This window comes from Condylura cristata, unplaced genomic scaffold (assembly GCF_000260355.1).
Source record: "Condylura cristata isolate star-nosed mole 26May11 unplaced genomic scaffold, ConCri1.0 scaffold00007, whole genome shotgun sequence".
In the NCBI taxonomy this organism is placed as follows: Eukaryota; Metazoa; Chordata; class Mammalia; order Eulipotyphla; family Talpidae; genus Condylura; species Condylura cristata.
In genome coordinates this window covers 30,191,886-30,214,095 of record NW_004567108.1, presented here as the reverse complement: position 1 = coordinate 30,214,095, position 22,210 = coordinate 30,191,886, and positions in this window count along the sequence as shown.

Sequence of the window (22,210 nt, the reverse complement as noted above, 5' to 3'; positions counted from 1 at the left end):
GATTTGAAAAGTCTAATACTTTGACTATTTGAAACTTAAGTTTTTCATTCAACACAATGCTTTTGAGATGCATCTGCATTACATTTACCAACAATATTTTTCCACTTTTGAATCTATGGTTATATAGAGAATGTGCTTTAGAGAAGGTTATCTTGGTTTGTTCGAATACCTGGCAATTATGAATAAACTTGTATAAATATTTGAGGGAATTTTTTCTCCTTAAATTGTATCACTTTTATTCCAGTAACATTGGTTGAAAACATATAATATTTAGGAGTATAAGTTCATACATCTTAAGCTCTATGTTATCACACTCTGCACACCACCAAAGCTCCCATACATCTCCATCATAGTCCATTTGCTGCCAACCTTCCCTCCAGTTCCAGTCATTCTGACACAAATGGAAATATTGTTATTTTTAGATAGGCAAGTAGCAATGCATAGTATATATTTTTAATCTTAATTTGCTAATCTATTTTCAGCATTTAGCTTATTTCCATAACTCACTATTGTAAATAATGCTGCAGTGAACACAGTAAATATCCCTTTGAAATGGTGTTGTCTCTTCCATGCAGATTTCTTGGAATGGCGTTATTAGATTATATGGTCATCCTATTTTTAATGCTTTAAGAAACACCCATACTGTTTTCCAGCTGACTAGTCTCACCAACCATGTATGGAGGATTCCTTTATCTCATGTCCTTGCAAACGATGGTTGTATCTGATCTACTTGAGGTGGGTAATTTTCGTGGATGTGAGGTGATATGCACTGTGTGATTTCCATTTCATTTCCCTAATGATAAGTGTTCATGAACATTTTTTTCTTGAGGCTGTTGGTGACCTATATGTCTTCTGTGGAGAAGTGTTTTTATGTTTTCTTTTGTTTGTTTTTGTTTTAAGCTCTTCTGTTCACTTCTGTTTTCTTTTGTAAGTTCTGTGATTTATTTATAAATTTAGATGACAATCCCTTGTCTGAAATCTAATGTGCCAATATACTTTCACACTCAGTAGGGTTCTTTTAACTTATTTTTTAAAGACTTATTTATTTATGATTACAAGAACTGGAGTGTAGGCCAAAGGAGCAGGGAGTGGGGGTGGTGATTAGAGATTCACGACAAACAGAGTGGGGAGGCATATCTGCTGAAATAAAATGCAGAAGGGAGCAACAGGTAAGAGATGAGAGGTCTGCTGAGCCATGCAGGTCAGCTTCTTGGCCAGGGACTGAACTCATGCTGCAGTTTCTGGCTAGTTAGTTGATAGCCCTGTTTCTTTAAACCCTGTGCCACCACCAAGGAGGCCACAAGGGTACTTTGAAAGTCAGTTTACTTAACTGAGCAGAAGCATTTTAGTTTGCTGTAATTCCATAAGTGCAGTTGTTTTTCTTTCCCTTGCCATTGGAGTTGGTACAACAAAGACTTTCCTAAAGCCAATGCCTTGATTTCTTGCCTATTGTCCCTATGTATCTTACACTTTACAACTTCAGTCCTTACAGCTAAGCATCTAATCCACTTTGAATTAATTTCTTAGTATGATATGAGTGGCTTACTTTCATTCTTTTGCATATAGTTGCCAGGTTCCCTAGTATCATTTGCTGAAAGATTTTCTTCCCTCCATTGTACACTCATGACCCTTTTGTTGTAGATTACAATTTGGGTTTATTTCTGAAACTCAGTTCTATTCCTTTTGTCTGTATCCCTACTTTCATTCTAGTGTTTTCATTACTATAGTTTTGTAGTATAGGTTAAAGTCTGGGAGTGTCAAACTTTTGAATAGAAAAGATAAAGAAAACTATATCAGCCAGAAGGAGATGACACTCTTTCTGCAGGAGAAAAATAATTCAATGACTGGATTTCTTATCAGAAGCAGTGGAGACAAGAAACAAATGCCACAATATAAAGAACTGTTCACCTGGAAGTCTTCAATGAAGAAGAAATCAAGATATTCCCAAATGTAGGGAAACTAGAAATATTTATCACACGTAGAACTCCATAAAATAATGACTGAATGAAGTTCTCTAAACACAGGTAAGATAAAAGAAACAGCTTTGCCACTTACAATGAAGCTTTATTTCTAATTCAAGAAAAAGGACAAATGAATGAAATTATGAATATTAGAGAAAATAAAAAAGATATGCTTTAAAGTTTGTTAGTATAAATTACTTTCCCAGAATTGTCTAAATTATATCTGAAAAAATGATCAAAAGATATAATCCTATCTCCTTATTACTCAACTTAAATGAAGGCAACATTTCAGACAAGAATATTTAAAATGAGGGCAGGTAAATAGAGGTAATGGAAGGTAAAGTATCAATACTTCACTTGAGTTGGTAAAATGATGACATCTGTAGACTTAGAAAAAAATTATATGTATGTAATATAGTTCCTGAACTATAAACTTTAGATTTTATTAAAATAGATACTCAAAAGCAATACAGATATATAAAAATGGAATTCCAAAAGTAGTAAAAGCAATCCATATCAATAGAGAAAAAATAAGCAGGGAAATTATAAAAACAGAGAGCCAAAAATAATAAAATGATAAATGTAAGTCTTGACATATAAATATTTACATTATTTGAAGAACCTAAATATGAGCTAAAAGCAGTGGTTGAAAGAGTAGATAAGAAATCATGACTGAATTATTTGTGATCTATAAGAATCTTAATTCAAATGTAATGAGATTTATAGGTTGAAAGTGAAATGATGAAAAGCATATAATATAAAGACATCAATCAAAAAAGGAGTTACATTAATTCAGATGCTTTGTCATAGCAAAGACAAATGCCATGGAAAGAGGAATATTGTATAATTATAAAAGGGTCCATCCATCAAGAAGATATGGCTATCTTAAAAGTGTGCATATATATTAAAAGCAGACCTATAAAGTATGTGAAGCAAAAAATATAAAATTCAAATGAGAAATAGAGACAACTACAGTTGGAGTGTAAGATTTCAAAACTCTTCTCATGTGATAAAAAATGACATAGAACTCTATATAAACACATTTACCAAGGTCAACTTTCTGTTTTTGATATTTTATTCTACTTATATAAGAAATACAGACTGGGGAAAAATTAAAGACCTCTTTGACTTATTTTTGCAACTTTTTGTGATCCTACAATTACATTCAATTCCTGTTTTGCCTCATAGCTATTCTATGATGTTCCCTGAGCACTAGCAAATACTAAACAATTTCCTCAAGAGGAATTACAAAACGCCTATGAGCCTCTTGTCACAATATTATAATCAGGTCATCAGTACATTTTATGTGTGTTTTGGTTTAAAGATATCCTATATAATATGTATTTCCATAAAATAAGAATAAGTATTACTTTATAATAACTAGCTGGACATTGTTTCAAAAGTTACTGACCCTAAATAGTACAATCTCAAATTTCTTTAACTTTTAAGTTCAGGACAATGTTACCCAATATGTTTTCTAATTAGTTATAACATATATCCACACATTTAACCACTGTTCATCTTTCTTCTTAATCTGTATATGAAGCAGCTTTTTTAAGAGCATCTTCAGATATAGAAGGACAAAATACTTGTCCTTTTTCTGAGTTTATGTCACTGAAAGTTCATTTATGCTGGATTCAACAACAACACTATCATTTCATGATCTAAAACCAACCTGTGAAACATACTATATTTTCTCCCTAAAGCACATAATATCTTTCTTATACTTAAGGATACTTCAGCACACTACAATTGAGGGCCAGTTTGAAAAGTATCAACAGCAAAGGAGCATACAAATGAAAATAATGCAGAACAAAAACAAACAAACAAACAAAAACAGGGACTAAGGAGATGATGGAGAGGATACTTATTTTTAGCTTGACATCTGAAAGAAGAGTTACCTAATTCAACCTCAGCTAGGGTTATGTATAATTGAGGACTCATAGATTTTCTTACTCTTTATATGTTTACAAATGATCACAAAAGCACTATTGGAATTGTATTGGGGGGATTTACAATGAATGTCAAGGAAAGTATAATGGTTGTTATCAGTAGTTCAAGGGAGGTATAAATGGGCTGATGTTTGTCAAGCAGAACAAAGATTTAGTTATACAAGATGAGTAAATTTTGGAGATCAGCAACATGACAGTTATAGGCAAGAGCATAGAATTGTATACTAAATTTGGTAAGGTGGTACATTCTCTTTGGTCTCATCACACATAGGTGCATACACACATAAATAAAAGGTGATTCTGTGAGATGACAGACATGTTAATTGCCTTGGTTGTGGTAATCATCAAATTGTATAATTTAAATATACACAATAAAAACATGTTACAATTCACAAATACAGATATCACACATGAGAATCGACTATATTTCCTATTACCAAGACTTTTTAAGTTAAAAAATAAATAAATAAAAATAAGTGATTAGAGGTTGCTGTGCATGAATGTATCTGTGCCATTCGATATACAAATAGCAAATAATCTCTTCTGGGGACCTGTAGTATGTAATGAGAATGCTTACACACAGCAGCTGAGGGGATCCCATGTTCTAGGTTTGTGGTTCACACACCATGTATGAAACTCCTAATTTGAAAGTATTAGAGACCAGCATTCTTTCATAAGAATTGTTGGGTTTCAGGGTAAAGCAACATTAATCCAATCCATATTATTAAAACATTTGCAATGTATTTTATTTTGAAATGTGGATTGGGAACAAACTAATCAACTATTCAAACTATTTACTCAAGAATAATTCAAAGGAAATCCTTGCTAGTTTACATGCTACATGGGTGAATATTGCCTAAACTTGAGCAATTGTTTTCATAAATATTTCTTTTCCTATATGAATCTTATTAAAAAGTGATTAGTACAGGAAGAGTAAATATTAATGTACTGTGGTGTGATTTAGCAGAATAAATTAAAAGGTGCATAATGTATGTACATACTTTAATGAGTTAAACTAAACAATTTAATATGTTTATATAAGATCCTATTTACATTCAAGTACATATATTAGAAGAAAAATAAAATTTGAATGGGAGAAGTGTTATTTAATTAGTGAACAAATTTATGTCAAAAATGAAGGACTAGAAAAAAGGAAAGACTAAGATCTTTATGATCAGCTTAGAGAACAAATTATATTAAATAACAGAAGTGGTCTTGCAGAAATTATTGGTTTATTACCAGTTGCTGTGAAATAGGAGTGAAAGCTAAGATGACAGTCATTAAATAAAGCTTTTATTGGTTACCAATTTCTTTATCCACTTATTTTGTCACACACATACAGACTGAATAAAATAGATTATGATTTGCTCTTTTAAAACAGGTTTCAAGTGCTTAGTAACAGTTTTGTAAGACACTCTTCTGTAAAAAAATTAATTAACTCAAAGCCCTGGGTTTATTACTGATAATTATCCTATCATTCCTCACAAAACTTACCTGTGGCTAATTCTATTGCAGTCATGAGGCAACAGCCTCCTTAAAGATCAATATTTTGTTTATAAGGTGGATTTTCCACCACTGGGTAGGGGTGGTTAATTATTCTCAGTGTCAATTAGTTTAATTTAATTGTTTTAAACAGGACAACTTCAGGTCACAGAATAGACAGTGGTTTTTAATAGGTTAAAGGTTAAATTTAACACACTTCAGTATATATATACTAAAATTAGTCAGGAATCACAAGAAGCCATCTCCTGTTAGACAACTCACATACGCCTAAGCATGCAAAGAAAAAATGATGTCAACGTATACCAACAGTAGTGCCCCTTCCCCCAGTATTTGAGATTTCGCTTCATATGATTTCAATTACTGATGGGCACATGAGCTCTGAAAATGTTATGTATAATAAAATGAAAATGTTAACCTATAATAAAGTTGAGAGAGAATGTGCATGTTCTTTTAGTAGTTCCTATAGGAAAACACATAATTATACCCATTATGAAATCACTAGCTATCAGTGCAAATTCAGTAGGCCCTGTATTTGCAGGGGATATATCCCACACAATCCCTAATGGATGTTTGATAACACAGTAATAAAGATATATATATATATACTCCACATTTTCATACATAATATGATGATTTAAAAAATAGGCAAGTAAGAGAAAATAAATAACTAATAGGAAGATTATAACAATACATTGTGGAGGTTCTTGTTTAGGGAAGTGATTCCTTCACTCAGATTGTCAGAATGGGTTCTCCTTATGCTAAATCCTCCAGGGGTGATCAGTCACTATCCTAGAACGTTGGTCCATTCTCTTTGTCTAAAAGTAGGGCCCAGAAGATGGTGAGACTTTCACTGCTGTTTAATAGAATATCAACTAAAGATTCTTTGTACCTCTTGAGTGATGTTGATGATCTCAAAATAGGGGTAGCAATTTTGAACTAGTATTTAAAGTTTGCATGCAGGTTGTCAATCAGGAAGAGAGCCTTCCAAGTCTATTCACATATTAAAAAAATGTGTTCTGGCCCTCCCTGGTGGTGCAGCGGGTTAAAGCACTGCCCTAAGAAGCTTAAGGCCACTTCCGCATGAGTTTGATCCCCGCCTGCCCAGGAGGAGATCCGCATGGTCAGGCAGACCTCTCCTGACCTGCTCGCTGCTCCCCTCAGCAGAGTACTTTGTTCATCTGCCTGTTCTGCTCCCCACTTTGTCTGTGGTGAATCCTCTCACCCTCTGCATCTCTGGCCTGTACCCCAATTCTGTATGAATAAATAAATAAATCTTTTTTAAAAAATGTGTTCTATTATGACCCTTTAATATAAAAATAGAATAGAATAAGTAAACTTCCCAAACTTAGAAAATCAGTTTTTCAAGCAATTGTATTTATTGGTATATCTAGAAAAATCTGTAAAGCAAAGGAATTATATTTTCTTTAAGTAGAATATTCTATTTTTGTTCTGACTACTATCCTTTATCAAGTATTTTTTCATCTCCTTCACAGTATCTGTGTACTTCCCTGGGAAAAGATACAGATCATGTACTAAACCAGAAATATTAATTATTGTTAATTTGTACATTCAAGCCTTTGCATGTCTTAACACAAAAGAGGGGAATGCACTGGACTATGGTGATAGCACACGGGTGAATTGGTGATGGGAAACCCACGGGGATTACAACTGAGTTGGAAAAAGGCATAAAATGATGTAAAAAAAAATAAACAACTGAAATTAAAAAAAATGCAGGCAACATTTTGTGTGTGTGTGTGTGTGTGTGTGTGTGTATGGAATTGTTATTCTACAGGTCATTCCACATAGGTTAGAAATAAATAATGCTTTTTCAAGGAACAAAATATATTACTTTACCCACCAAAGACTTACTTTCTTTCCTGAAATCTCAGATGTGAGAATGGTCACTCCAATAAAAGAGCCAATATCACTTTTTGTCAAAACATTAGCTTCACTTGCTTTCTCTTTTTTTTTCATTGATCCCTGATGCTATACAGAATCTCATTATAAACCTAAAATCAAAATATTGAAAACTGAATATGTCATATGTCACATATATAAATTTTAGGATGGGCAGAGAAGCTTCAGACTGAAATATTCTATCACATGCTTCCTTAAAAAATATAAAATTTTAGAAATCACACCTACTCATTAGCAGTCCTGACAATTTATCTATAACATAGATGAATATTTGATTCTTGCAAAGTTCATATTTCAATTTTCATTTGCTATTCTTCATTTCAAAACAATATCTTTGTGTAGTCGTCTAATTCATTTTACTGCAAATCACTTAATTTTTAAAAGAGTGATTAAGTGGTTGGTGTATTTTCACACATTTTTATAGTATTATCTTCATATTAAAAACTCCAGAAATGCCAAAATATTCTACAAGAAAAAAAATAGTTACAAAGTTTTAACATTTACTATTTAAATGTACACCTGTAGACACACTCTGAACTGCCTACACAGAAAATATTAGTGTCTAGAAAGAAATTATCACCCCACCTTTGACGAAAAGCTATATCAAAGTGTGCTATATTGCTGTTCCCTGATAATTCCTAAGACATAGTTGCAGTCAATCCAATACTAAGCTTAAATTTATTTTCTACTTTTCCCCTGAATCCTGACATTTCAAGTTTTGAGACTTTTTTAATCTGACCTTTTCTACCTATATATCATATTTTTGCATTGCATTTTGATAACTCAATGATGTTTTTAAATGAACATTTTGTGCTTTCAATTTGAAAATATATAGAATAAAATAGCAAGAGTAAGATCCATTTTTTAATTTCAATTATTTTCATGGCTTTGAGCAGACTTTAACCTTTAAAGCAGTCTGGATGCAATTTTGATTAACACCTCCACCATTTAGACTCCTGATTCAGTGGGGATGTACTGTTTACCTTGTACCAGGGGTAAGCAAACTTTTTCCATCTGAACCAAGTGAAGGGGAAAATAAAAACAAAAAAAAAAACTAGTCCAGATTTTCTTTTTTCAACATGAAGTATTATTATTGATTTAGACTATGCAGGGGTAGAGAACCTGCTAAATTTAATGTTAAGAAATTTAAAAAAAAAAACTTTTTTATTAGAAAATAGTATATAGAAGTAGTTGTGATTTTCAGCATCAATACTTATCCTTATATAGTCATTTAGGGTTTTCATAGAAAATTCATATGCTTTATTGACCAGAAAACAAGGTATGAATTGGGCATTACTGTGTTATTTTGAATAAACCGAATCTAAGCCAAATCTGACAGGGAAAAGTAACTCCAACTAAGGGTAGGAATCCTGTTTTTATATTTGATGTTGTGTTAAATCTGATGCTCCCTGATAGAGCAAATTCCTGATGGAATACCTATTCCTTCATCAAAAACTAAATCCTCTTTCATAAAAGAGGTAAGCACTTTAAAGAATGTCTATATTATGCAACTGTGGACAATTTAGAGATTTTATGGGTTTCATACCAACATCTTCTAGATGCTAGGGACAGGGATCTGGCTTCTGCTCCAGACCCTGCAGATGACATAGGTACTGTTTTCTAGTTGGCATCTGTGTGCCTATAATTTATTGCAAATATTAAAGCAGATTTCTCACTGAATTCTACAAAGCTCCTCTTAGTCCCAAACTGTAATTTTATGCCAAACTTCAGTGAAAAGTTTGGAGATAGCAGAAAGAAATTACAGCGCAGAAAAGAAAATGTTAGCACTGGATAGGAGCTATAAATTCCCCTAATATCACAAACGATAACTTTATAGGTGAGTCTTTCTGGCTCTCTCTCCTTATTGTCCATTTGCTTGCTGCCAGATGTCAAGGACCAGTTTATCTCCTGCAGTGGTGATGTTTGACTTATATCTTTATCTTCTCTGTTCTACTGCAGTGATGAAAGAAAAGGTCATTTTCTGTTCTAGGGATTTTGACCCACTCCAAAGAAAATCTTAAAAACTTTAGAAATGCTAATAACCCATAATCAAAGCAAACATTGATGTTATTATGCAGAGTAGGCTAGCTTAAATTACTCCATGATATTCAATAGCTTTCAATTTACCTTTTTTTTTGGCATAAACATAATGTTCACATATGTTTTCCCTTAATTCAAAAAACAAACAAACAGAAAAAAACAGTTGCCCAAGAAAGGATTCAAAACTATGGCTTAAATATAGTCATGTGCCTCAACAAGGGAGTGTTCTCTCCATATATGTAGGTGTGGAGTGGATTTGTGTAGAGTTGTGTAATTACACTCTATGAGGTTAGCATAAGGATGAAATCACATAAGGACACTTGTCAGAAATTATCCCTTTGGTTAAGTGGCACACGAACTATGCATTTCCAACCCCTTTGATGCAGAAGCTGACATGTGATCACCAAATCCATTTCCTTTGGTCACATATTTGCCAGCCTCCTTTGTACTTCCAAAAGATTGTGAGTAAATAATTAAACACCACAGCTAGATGATACCCATACAAATCTTTCATCCATTAAAATCCATGCTTTTCCCATTTGTGGCTTAATGAGACGAGCATGACAACCTTGGAAGCTATGTGTTGAATATGTCAAGACAACAAACTACATCCAGGTCTTTTAATTATCTCTTGGGGGGGGGACTTCCTGTCAGTAACAAGTGCATTGCACTATTTAGTAAAATGAAATATATATCATATATACTTATAGATAGATAGATAGATAGATAGATAGATAGATAGATAGATAGATAGATAGATAGATAGATAGATAGATAAAGGTGTATTGTCTTCACTTTTGCATCTATTTTCAAATCTTTTAGGTTGGAAAGATTTTGAGTTCTTCTTCAATATATCTGTTTCCATTGTAATTAGTGGCTGCTTCTTCTGTTCCAGGTTGTTTGGTGGAAAAGCAGATGGAAAAATGAGAGATATCTGATCCAGACCTGTTTTTGGAAGTGGTTCTCCCTGCAGGGTTTGGTAGTGCTGGATAAGCCCAGCAACCACAAATTCCACTAATGCAGCCAACTACCTATTTTGTGAGGTTACCTGTCTTTGGTAAGACTTGATTACAATCTGGGAATTTTGAGGGTGATGGATCATAACTCCCATATTTTCTTTATTCCCTCCCTTACATTCCCCTGAAGAGACTATTCCCTGTAATTCCCGGTTTCGTCAAGTTCTTTGCCCTTGTAATGTGTCTGCTTCATCACTGTTTCTTTCTAGTTTTATTATTTATGTGTTTCTGAATGTCTGCATTTTAAACTACATCTTGTTTTTATTCTATTTTTAATACATGTACAAAGAATTGCATCTGTATTTTACTGTATTACCCTTCTGAAGGCTGAGTCAATGCACAGAAGAAAAAAAAAGATAGGGAAGTATTTTATACAAATCACTATTTGATAATTTAATGAGATTAATGAAAGTGAGCTACTTATCACAACTATTTGTACAGGGTAGGTAATAAATTGCATTGTTATTCCTTGGATCCAACCTTACTTTCTTTCTTTTTTTTTTTTTTTTAACCAATTGACCTCTCGCATACATTCAGCAAGAGTCTGTCCTTGACAGAGTGCTCTTTTTTTGGGCAATCAGTACACAGCGCCTCCTCCCTGGGAAACACTGGTTTGAAGAATAAGAAAAATACTCTTCATTGTGACATTCAGCACTACCTATAAGCTATATTTAATTTTTTTTACAGTATTGCCTAAAAGGACTCTTTGTGGACTTTTATTTCAGTCATATATATTTATTTGATCCTTCAGACCTGCATCTCAAACTCTCCTAGATTTTGTCATTTCTTCATGTTAGTTCCTGTGCTTGAAATTACTCAATACCCCATCATTGCTAAATTTTGAATAATCTGAAATGTACTCCCATATTTTTAATAGAAGAATTAAGTTGTGTTATAAAATGGTTATTTTATTTAATTGTCACAACCAGGTATGATTAGTTCATTATCAAAGTTGCTCCTTTTTTTAAATTTCATGCAAATCATTATATATTCTTGCCCATTAGGTAATGTTTTTATTTTGGGGCTGTTCATATGCTTGGAACTAGAAAAATTTGATTTTCATTTTTCTCAACAACAAACACCAGAATCCTGACCTGGACTGCTGTTCTATAACAGTGGTAAATAAATTATTCCAACAAGTGACATTTCCTATGACATGTTTTATGCTTAGCTTGTCACTAGTAATTGAAACAGAAGGTAGAGTGGTTCTAAACCTACCTGATAGGATATCACTATACTGTAGTATGTCAATTTTTGCTTCTCTTTCTGTTTTCCAACAGTCGAAAGATCAGATAAAAACCCAAAGTTAAACTGGAAAAATAGTGTGTATTAGTTAAGGTAGCAGGAGTGACAGGACAGAGATACTCTGATAGTGAAAACAGGATTTTTACAGGTTCTTTTAAACTTCTCTTAACTTAGATACTTTTTCACATTTCACAAGGACAAGGACAAGTAGTTTTCCCTCTGTTGTTAAGTGCCTTCATTTCTATAATGATTGCTATGAAAATGTCAACTATGTGCTTACAAACCTTTTCTAAAGTATAACTTGTATAACACATTTTCAATCTCTAAAATTTGGTAAATACAAACTTTGAATAGAATATTAATATAAATTGATAACCAGAATCTCTATGTCTTTGACTATTTCAGGTTAATATTATTTATTTATTTATAAAGATTTATTTATTTATTCATACAGAACTGGGGTACAGGCCAGAGATGCGGCGGGTGGGAGGAGCCACCAGAGACAGAGTGGGGAGCAGAACAGGCTGACCGACAAAGTACACTGCTGAGGGGAGCGGCGGGCGGGTCAGGAGAGGTCTGCCACACCATGTAGTCACCTCTAGGGCAGATGGGGATTGAACTCAAGCGGAAGTGGCTTGAGCTTCTTAGTGCAGTGCTTTAACCCGCTGCGCCACCAGGGAGAGCCATATTATTTATTTTTAATAAAATATCCTATCAGAATTTTTCATTTATACTTCTTCAAGATGCTTGTTTTCTTTAAGTTATCATTTGCTTTTACTCAGTGATTGAATAAGATAAAGTTTTGTGGATTCTGGAAGCAGGTTCTAATAATGAAAAAAATTCACAAGATTTATTAATAATAATCCCGAGGAAAAATAAAAAAGGTAGAAGGTACTGAGAGAGCTGACAAACCTCATGTGATTCTGACCCTTGGGGAAGAGATGGGGAGCAAGGAGACAGGAAAGGGGCAGAGTCCAGATTGCTGTGCAGTGCCAGGGCATTCAGTAAGGTTGCTGGGATTTCTTTTAATTATTAATTTACTTATGCATAAAAGAACTGGGTGTAGGCTAGAAGTGCAGGGATGAGAGGAGTCACCAGAGACAGAGTGGGGAGGAGAACAGGCAAATTGACTGAAATATGCTGCTAAGAGGAGCAGCGGGCGGGTCAGAAAGTTATTAAATTCCTGGTGGCACAGGGGTTGTTGTGTCAGTGCTATCAAACTATCATCAGCCACTGAGGCAGGAATTCAGTCCCCCGCCAGGAAGCTGACCCACATGCCGCAGCAGACCTCTCTCCTGTCTCACCCACTGCTCCCCCTCAGCAGTGTATTTCAATCAATCCTCCTGTTCTGCCTCCTCTCTGGTGAATCTTCTCACCTCTGCAGCTCTGACCTACACCCTACTTCTTGTATGCATATATATACCAATTTAAGTATGTAAATTCTGATACAAAGAACAACAACAACAAAAAAGTACAGGAATACTCAAAAAAGAAAGCAAATTATTGGTAATATGTGGGTAAAATAAATCATCCTTCAACAATGGTCATTCATCATATGCCACATCAAATTCCTATGGACTGACATCCAAGGATATCAGCTGTTTCTTTTTAGAGATCTAGTTTACATAGACTTTGGAATTTATTGTCTGTTCAAAGCTGAAAACTAGCTTTTGCTTTTAATTTTTAAATTTAATTTAAGATTCAGCAAGATAACAGTAAGTGATTGCATTCACAAAAATTTCTTACACACTGTTTTTGTTAGTGTACTTAGAAGGGAACAGGTTAGAGGTAAATCCCACTGTGAGAACATATGTCTATATTATGTCAAGGATGTGATTAAGAGACAATGGTATTTGAAGGTGAAAACTTTATAATTCAAATTTGGGATAAATTAAAAGAGAAAGGTAGTGATGGCATCATGAACTACTACATAGATCTTACTTCCAACCTTACCTAACAAATCTGGACAATCTTAAGAGGAATGAGTTTCCCGACATATAGGTAAATCAGCATGTCCTAGTTACCTTAAATGATTTTTCTGATTAAAAACTCAGAAAATAGCCTTTGCTCTATTATTATTACATTTTTTGGACTGAAGATACTGAAATACAAATATGCCTAAGATAGCCTAAGATACAACTAGCAGAGACAAAACATGTCTAGGGCCTCTATATATAACAGTTTACTTTGCTGTCTCCCTTACTGCGACTGAGAGAATGACTCTGCAGAAATGGTGTAAATGAATAAAATTAGACAACCAGTGTCTACATTACTCAGTTTTAATATTTTTTAAAGGTGACACCTGATTTTGATAATATATTGTACAAAATGGAAAGTTGATTTTAAAGTTCTAAGATTTATAATTTTACGCTATTCAATAGCATGCTACTATTGAGGACACAAACTATAAATATTAAGTAGGTTGGCTTAAAGTAAAAATATAAACTAACTTCATTCACTAATATCACTGTTAGTCACTAATATCACTGTTAGTTTTAAGAGTATTTAAAAGTTATTGGCTACACATCACTTATGATGGTCCAAATCTAGAATACTGACACCAAATACTTGCAAGGGTACAGAACAATCAGAACTCTCATTCATTATGGTGGGAATGCAAAGAGGTATAGCAAATTCAAAAAACAGCTTAGACTATTACTAATCTAAACATATATTGCTCATCATGTGATTCAGCAACTATACCCCTTGGTATTTACCCAAAGTAGTTGGAAACTTACATTCACACAGAAACCTGCACATTGATGTTTATATCAAATTTATTCATAACTGCTAAACCTCACAATAAGTGAGATGTCTTCCAGCAGATGAATGAATAAATAAATCCATTTGTAATATATCAGTAAATGTAACAAATCATTAAATAATTAGTCAGCACTAAATTAAATGTGTTTTTAAGCACAGAATATATGCAGGGAACTTAAATTCATATTGTCAGGTGAAAAAAGCAATTTGGAAAAGGCCATTTACTATATGATTTCAGCAATATGATGTTCTGAAAAGTGTAAATGTATGAAGCCAGTAAAATATCAGTGGTTGCCAGGGGATGGGAGGTGGAGAATGGGAGAGTGGGGAAATATAGAAGAGGATTTGTAAAACAGTGAAAATATTCTGTCTAATACTATAGTGGTAGATGTATATTATACAGGCTTATTCAAATTCACAGAATATTCAACACCAAGAATGACCCAAAAATAAACTCTAGGCACAATACATTGATATTGGTTCATCATCAGTAAAAAATATATTATTCTCATGGGGATGTTGATAAAGAAGGATAATATATATGTGTAAGGGTATATGGGGAGTCTCTGTATCTTTCTCTCATTTTTAGTAAACCTAAAACTGTAGTTAAAATATATAGATTTCAAAAAGCCTCTGGAAACATTTATCAATCCCAGAGAAATTTTTCCTTCTTTTGCAACTTTTCAGCTATGCAAATCACTGTTATGCCTCAGTTTTCTGCTAATTACTAACAGTTCTCCCTGTCAGATATACTTTCTCCTATTATATATACACTAGTGTAATTTTTCCTTCTTACTTAGTTGTACTGTGGGCTAATTAGAATCTTATGTGCTAAGATAGGAGCAGAGAAATAGAAGACAGAAACATGAGGAATAAAGTAGAGAAAAAAAGAAATACATCACTTCTTTGGGGGAAACTTCATTTGCCTGTTACCAATCATAGCTTGCAGTAGAACATATTTGTGTAGGACTTGACTTGCACTTCTGCATTTCTTCTTAATAACCATTAGTAAAACAATGCTTCATTCATCCTCTCTAATTGCCACTCTTGAGAACTTTAAAAAACAACTATGAGAATGATAGAAGAGATGAAAGAGGAAAACTTTTCTAACCAGTGCTTCTTAATTTTCAAGGATCTATGATAAATAATTTATCTGTTAAAAAGAAATATATGAAATTGTGATCTTAATGACAATACTTAAAATAACTACATGCTTAATTCCAAAATTATAAAAAGCACTTTCAAAGCATACTGTGTTTTAAAACAAAAATGTGCTTCAAAACACACTTCAGGTTTAGAATATATTACAAATACATGTTCAGTCACACATATATTTTTCTTAGTTAACTGTATCTTATGTGGTATGATCTAATCTATTATCACCTGTCTAAATTCTTCTTATTCTGATATCCTAGATAAAAAATGGAGTATGAATTTGAAGATAAAGACCTCTGGTTTTATGTCCATATTACCTAAAAGAGTTCACTTAGAACTGATAAGAAGTCATGATTAGAAAGTGACTTATGTGTTCATAAAGGAAAGTAAAGGAATGTGAAGTGAATAAGTTACAGAAATATATGAAAAATAATTATTTGGTGCTAGTTCATAACAAATAGAATTTTTTGTAATATGAAAAATATATTTATGAGGAAGAGATCTGCCTGAATAATCCTGTCCCCAATTAGAATCATATTATGAGTACTGCTCTCACTTTAAGAAAGAACCTAGTCATTTTTCTGGGAAATTTCTACACATTAATACATTTGGCAAGAAATACAAATGGGATACAACAGAAGGTTTGTTCACTATCAACAGAAGGTTTGATAGTGAATGGCAGATTTTTTTATGGAGTAAAATTTTTCCTCTAAGATTTGATTCTCAAAAAAAAAAAAAAAAAAAACCCAGCTTACAAGGAACCAATGTAGGAATGTCTAAAACGATTGCATACACTTTAAGCATGGAAGCAATGTCAAATTATCATAACCTCCTATTTAATAGGTAAGAAAACTAACATCCAAAGACATTAATTAATTTATTAAGGCATTTTATCTAATTGTTATAAATATGGATGAAGAGATTAATGTGTTTTATTTCATAAAAATTAAAAGAAATCTATAGTAAATAATTGAAAAGTCATATAAAAGTTAAAGGATAAAAGAGAGACAGATATTAACAACACATAAGAAAAGTAATCTTACTTTACTACAGAAATGAGATGAACCATCCTGTGGTATGAAGCATAGTCACATAATTAAGAGTAAAGCAAATTAATAACCAAGTATCCTATGAAAACCTCTTTATTTAGATATACATAAATTAAAATTTAAAAAAAATACCTCCATTTCTGTTTTCTATAAAATGGAAGACTTGGATAACGCTCACAGTTACCCAAGTGTTACTGAAGCACAATCAGTCATGTTCTAGAGATAGTTCTGTCAGTTACTACAAATTAGTTGTGTTTGATTTTGTCCAACTGTAGGTTTAGTAACACCACTTCATAGCTTAAAACTATCAATAACTGGAGGTTTTCTAGTATGGAATTTATCAATTACTACCAAGGAGGACTTTTAAAAGCTAGAGGAGACATTATTAGGCTTTAACAGTAAACTGCCATGTAAACTTACCATTTAAAATGAAAAAAATAATTGATATGCTTACTTCCTCACGAGAGGGCTCTATATAAATCTACAATCACATTTTAATATGTACATATTTAGAGCTTTATCCTTAATGTATATTTAGATGGATATAGCATTTTCTATGAACAAAGATGATCATGATGCCATTAGGTACTGACGTGACCATAAATAAAGATTGATAAAGAAAGAGACAATAACTGAATGACAATAGGTAGTAAAATAATAAAATTTCTTTTGGTTTTAAAATTAACTGTTTTATACTCTGTTGATGACTTAAAAGTAAATAAGACCATTTTGAACAATGGTAAATGTATTGTAATATATAAGTAGACACTGCCTAGGTTTTACTTTGAAAAAATATATTAATTTTCATATGTGAATGTGATGATTTTTTTTTCAATAAAATTTATCCTAAAATGTTTATGAAAAAGTGCTATGGCATTTCAGAATTTTGAAAGTGATTTTTTTTTCAGTTATGGTTAAATAGGATGGAAATAAAAAGAGACAAACTAGATTTGAGGTTTGAAATTTGCTAGGGTAGGTAGAGTTGAAAGGAGTGGGGAATATATCCCTGGAGTTAGAAATAGAGTCAGTAAACACTCAGAGAAAAGTAAATGTCAGGGATTTCAATATCATAGAGTTTGTTTTGAGCTATTGTGTAGAAAAATAAGATGTAATGATTTTAATAGCAGGAGTTCAATTTAGTAACTTATTGTACATTTTGAACTCAGATGCATATTATGTACACCCACTTATTTTTAGAGCAAGCATATACAGTAAATATTATAATATTATTTAGATCATGAGCTATAAAGTTATCAAATGATTGCCCTTTAATCACACAGTAGATCTGGAATAAAAACCCAGATTCTGACTTCAGGTATAGTGTTGTTAATTAGTTTGGTAATCTGGCTTTTGTAATCCTGTTAATGTTATTATGAGTGATCTTGACAACCATTGTTTTTTAGCTGATCCATTTTCGAATCTTGGTAATGATAAATGAATACACATTTTTCATCCCCAATCATTATTTATTGGTGTCTTATCTCTCAAAATAAAGTTTCATTATTAAAAACTTACATTATGTTTCCTGGCATTTTACTCTCCTAAATTCCTTGTACTGCTTCCTTCTGCATGTAAAAAAGTCTTTGCTTTTGTATAGCACCTCAAAGTTCCTTTTTGGATGGTAAGTTGATGCTAGCTACTCAATTCATGAATCATTAAATAAAGCCAACAAGATCTTAAAATTTTACCCAGTTGAATTTTGCTTTTTTTTTTTTTGTAATCTGACATAATAATGAAATTATTTGATCTGTCATTAAAGTGTTGTAAACTTTCTTCCATGTAGAAACAGCTACCATTTATTATCCAAAAGACACAGGTTAGAGATTATAAAAGAAGAGAAAGTGAAATCAATTGTGTGTGATTATGTTTATTTGAAATACCTACACATATTATATTTGTACTTTAGAATAACTACTTCAATTATGTCCATTGTATAAGTTTAAATTCTTCTAAAATTTACAAAGAACTCATGGACATTTACCCATCAAGGCATTGGTAATTTTGGATGTTGGATTTGGAAACTATATTCTTTTTCTTTGTTTTCCTTGCTATTGAAAGTCTTGTACACTAGATTATGTTTTGTCTTGATGGAGCGGATGTCAGACCTATTTAAAATGAGCAGGTTTGAGGTTTCTGGGGTTCTGAGGTGTCCTTCTCCTTGCCCTGTATTACTTTAGAAGAACATGCTTTTAATTTTTAACTTAAACTTTTTTCATGAGAGTGTTTATCTTTGTGGCAAAAGAAGCTTCAATTGAGCTGACATATTTTTTTTTAAAGATTTATTTACTTATGCATACAGAACTGGGGTATAGATCACAGGTGTGGGGGGAAGGTGAGAAGGTTCATCAGAGACAGTGTGGGGAGCAGAACAGCAGATGTACTGAAATTCACTGCTGAGAGGAGCAGTTGGACTTTTGAGTCCCTTGTGATGATTCAGTGGGTGGCAAGCTTTCTTTTGACTCAGGCTGTAATGGAAGTACTTCACAAGAACAGCCATGCCATAACTGATGTCTGAGCAAAAGGGAAAATCAATTATGTAATAATTTCCGGCTGAAACTATTTCTATTTAGATGATTTGCCAATAGATGGACATACTTCACACTGTGTTTCAAGACAGCTAAGCTGAATAGTTATAAAAATAAATATGGTAATTACATGTTTGTTTGTTTTTTCGCAAGAAGGTGAGCACATACTTGAAGTGGGCACAGTCAGGAGAGGTCTGCTGTACTATGTGGGTAACATTACTGGCTGGGAATCAAACTAGTGCTGCAATGGCTATGGAGAGCTTCCTAGTACTGTGCTTTAACTGAATGAACCACCAGTTAGTGCCTGGACCTGACATAGAGGTAAAAAGACTACTGCTTTAGTGGGGTGAGATCAGATGACCACAAGGAGTCAACTTTGCTAAAACAAAGGACCAGAGAGACTTTAAGAAATGGCATTGGGTAGGAGGTAAAGGAAATACATTTACAGATTTGCCAGACTTAAAGAAAAAGTATACCTTCTCATATCTTTATGATAGAAAATGATTTAGTAAATTTGAGCAAGACACATAGAAGTTAGGCTCCTCCTCTCATTCTGAGACTGAAAGATGGTACTTTATCTCCCTTGAAATTTACATTTCAAAGAATTTGCTCCTTGTCCTTGAGAAAGACAAGTCTGTGTTTTAAAACTGGCAAGAGGCTTTTTAAAACATTTACATCTCAAAGGAGAGGGAAAAGAACTCACAATTACAAATTTTCTAAATCTCTATGGGAATGGAGGTTAGAACATGAAGCCTAGATGTAGCTTCAGTAAATTCAGGCAGTCTGAGGGAAACATAAGCTCTGTCTTAAACACATCACATACTTTGCTCTGCCTTGCTTTACAATGCTCATATCATTCATTATCTTTTTCAGACCTATTATGATGAATGAATCCAAAGCTCAGAGAACTAAGAATTGGCCCATGATCATACAGCTAGTCAAGTATAAAATCAATACTCCTCCCTTGAATGATTATTTCTACCTTTCCACATTGTCAAATTCCTGAGTGAGATGTAACTGTCTTCCTTTGGAAGAACGTACCCTCGATTCTTCACTTAACTAGTTCAAGTATGTGCTCACTTTCTTTGGAAAAAAAGGTGTGTAACCACCATATTATTTTTATCTCTATTCAACTTAGCTGTCTTGAAACACAGTGTCAAGTATGCTCATCTACTGGCACATCATCTAGATAGAAATACTCACAGCCAGAAAGTTATTACATAATTGATTTTTCCTTTTACTCAGAAATCAGTTATGGCATGACTGTTCTTGTGAAGTACTTCCATTACAGCCTGAGTCAAAAGAAAGCTTGCCACCCACTGAATCATCACAAGGGACTCAAAAGTTCTTGAAGGCATTCTGCCAAGTACCCCTTCAAACCAGCAGTGCATAGTTTAGGGTGGATCTAACAGAGTAAGAGAATATTCTGCTTACTGTGTTGAAGAAACATAAACATAATGAGCAAAGAAAGTTCATATATACCTTTATGATAGATGGAGCTAAACAATTGTATGACATTAGTGACTTGAATTTAACACATCTTTTTTTTTTTTTTTTATTAAAATGTCTTCTTTACTTGAGAGATCAGGAAGCACAATAGATTCTAAGGCATTTGGTGCATTATACATTATAGACAGCTGGGTTACTTTTAGTTTAACTTAGGGATGGTTGTAGTTTTGTCAGAAATCTAATGCGCTTTACCTACCCAAATAGTTGCAACTTTATCTTTCTTTAACTTGGATTTTAGAACACTACTTTTTCATATATAGCCTATTTTAATGAAACATTAACAAGATAATTTTTTTTTTTTTATGTATACATACACGAACTGGGCTGTCGGCCAGAAGTGTGAGGTATGTGTGAGAGTATTCACCAGAGACAAAGTGGTGAGCAGAACAGTGGATGTATTGAAATACACTGCTAGGAAAACAGTGGGCAAAACTGGAAAGGTCTGCTGTGCATGAGGGTCATCTCCTTCACCAGGGACCCAACTCAGGCCTCAGTGATGGTGACAGTTTGATAGTGTTGAGACTTTAACCAGTGCACCATCAAGGAGGCCCTGGACAATTTTCATTATAATTTATTTCCCACATAAACCATAACAAGGACATAAAACTGAACATTTTTTACTATTTAAGTTCATGAAAAATTCCATAAAAGAATACCAAAGGAGTTAGGTAAACATAGCTCAATAAAGGTTTTTATATTGATTACATTCATATTCAAAACCATTTATGGTTAACAAAATCTTCAAAACATGACTGTATAGAAGATATGCCTCGATTATACTAGATATGCCTCAGATATAATAGTCCCCCATATCATTACTATATGGTAAAACTGAAAACATTTTCTCAAGATTAGCTACAAGGCAGGATATCCACTTTCACTACTAATATTCAATACAGTGCTAGAAGTACAAAAATATTAAGTCCTAGAGGTTTCTAGTAGATTGCCATTATAAGTTATTCATTGTGCAAACAACCACTAAAAATACCTCAAATATTCAAATCCTGGATATGAAAATGGCCTTAGAGAGAGCGATGCAGTATGTAGAAGCCATAGCGAGTAACTGACATACGAAAAGAAAATGTTAGAGAAAAATAAAGAAAGAGGCAGGCTACAACCTCAGTTAGGAAGTTTGATGGCGCTGCCAACATCTACAGAAAATGTTGCTATGTGGACTTTTTAAAAGATTATCATCATGGATAGCCTTGGTTGTACTCATTTAACCCTCTTTATCAGGAGTCCTCTGAAACAAAACACAACTGAAAAAAAAAATTAGGGAACATTTGATTTTTAATATTACATAAAATTGGATTTCAAGTATATGATATACTAAATAAATATTTGTATATTCTGCTTTTTGTTTACTACCAAAAAGCTCTTCCACAAACCACTGACATTTTAAACCTGGTTTTGTTTTGTTTTGTTTTTGTACATTCATCTGGGATGATTTTTAAAATTTCATTAACTTATTATTTTTTTTAAGATTTATTTATTTATTCATACAGAACTGGGGTACAAGCCAGAGATGCAGAGGGTGAGAGGATTCACCAGAGACAGAGTAGGGAGCAGAACAGG